The 1,600-nt window shown below is 39.1% G+C and overlaps 1 non-coding gene across 1 annotated transcript; it reads right to left on the reverse strand.

The window, feature by feature from the left end:
* Positions 1-1,015: 1,015 nt before the first annotated feature.
* Positions 1,016-1,122, reverse strand: LOC112652374 (U6 spliceosomal RNA). Its single transcript, XR_003131404.1, has one exon. It is a non-coding gene; the product is annotated as a U6 spliceosomal RNA (small nuclear RNA).
* Between the last annotated feature and the right edge of the window lie 478 nt (positions 1,123-1,600).

A 1,600-nucleotide genomic window follows, 5' to 3' on the forward strand; every position in this document is an offset into this window, starting at 1 on the left:
ATGTCCAGTCTCTGATAGAGATCCTGAGTTTCTGTCTATCTGTTGATTTCGATGGGACTGAAATGTCATGGCTGTTTTGATCCTTGAAAGCAAGATCATAGCCAGGATCTGCCTCCTCTTGCTTTACCTTCCCAGGTCTAGCTGACCATATCAGAGGAAAAGGCTAAAGAGATGTGTAGGTAGAAGACACACAGAATGCCCTGCCTCTCATCCCAAGACCTGTATGGTAACACGGCATGCCAACAGAGAATGGCTGCTCTTTGGCATTAGGGTCTGCTTGAGGCTAAAATCCTTGTTTTTCCAATCAGATAAGCATAAGATATTTATTTATGATTTTGTATATGCTAGGCACTAAATTATACACTATGCCTTAAAACCTGAGTGGGGGACACCTGGTTGGCTTAGCCAGTTAAGTGTCTGCCTTGGGCTCAGGTCATGATCTCAGGGTCCTGGGATTGAGCCTGTGTTGGGTTCCCTGCTCAGCAGAGAATCTGCTTCTCCTCTGCCTTTGTCCCTCCCTACCATTTATGCTCTTTCTCTCACTCAAATAAATAAATATTTTTTTAAAAATCTGAATGGGACAAGAAGTCAGATCATTGCTGCCATACACTGAGCACTTTCTGTGAACAAGGTGATTTGTGCTAAGAGTTTTACCTACACCATCTTATTTAATGAAACAACCATCATTTGTCCTAAGTGTTACCACCTATAGGAGAAAACCAAAGCAGAGAAAGATTGGGTACATTTTCTAGGTCATTTAACTAACAAGTTAAGAAATTAAATTCAAACATACACTTAGCTAACTCAGAGAGTGCTTTTAACCACTACACCATACTACCTTCCCCTTAAAAATATAAATTATAGGCCAGAATTGCATGATAATAAGTAAGAGGAGGTCACAGAAAGGTTCTTGGTAGGCTAGTCACAGGCTATAGAATAGAAGAGAGGGGTCCATAAAGAACATCTAATCCCAGATTTCTCAGACTTTTTAATGTGATAAAAATTATACAACATAAAAATTATGAAACACTTCATGAAGTTGCATGGCATCCTTGCAAAGGGGCCATACTAATCTTCTCAGTGTCATTTCAGCTTTATTATATGTGATGCTAAGGGGAGCACTCTCAAACTTTTGAACTTCCAACCACAACATGAAATGTGTTTTACATCATGACCCAGTAAACACATGCATGAATAACTGAAATGAAATTTTACTACACAATATTTGCCTTACTCCATGCACTGCACTCCATTTTTCTACTATGTTTTGCATCTTTCTTTTAAAATAATCCTGGAAAAAAAACAAAATAAAATAAAATAATTCTGGTTATGGTCTAGTAAATAGACTTTATTACCTAGAAATCCTGGTCTAGAAACATCAACAAATGTGGTTATTGAGACCTAGAGATGCCTTGGGTAGCTAGCACAATGTCTTGCAAATAGTAATTCTAAGTGTTTTTGTTTTCTTTCCTCCTGTGACTCAGCACACCCACACAGCACCTTAGTGGCAGAGCTGGGATGGAACCCAGATTTCCTGATTCCCAACCCAGAGTTTTTCTGTCAAGGAAAGATTGCCAAAGAGGGACTCTCCCATGGTAGA

Source organism: Canis lupus, chromosome 13 (genome assembly GCF_003254725.2).
Source record: "Canis lupus dingo isolate Sandy chromosome 13, ASM325472v2, whole genome shotgun sequence".
Lineage (NCBI taxonomy): Eukaryota > Metazoa > Chordata > Mammalia > Carnivora > Canidae > Canis > Canis lupus.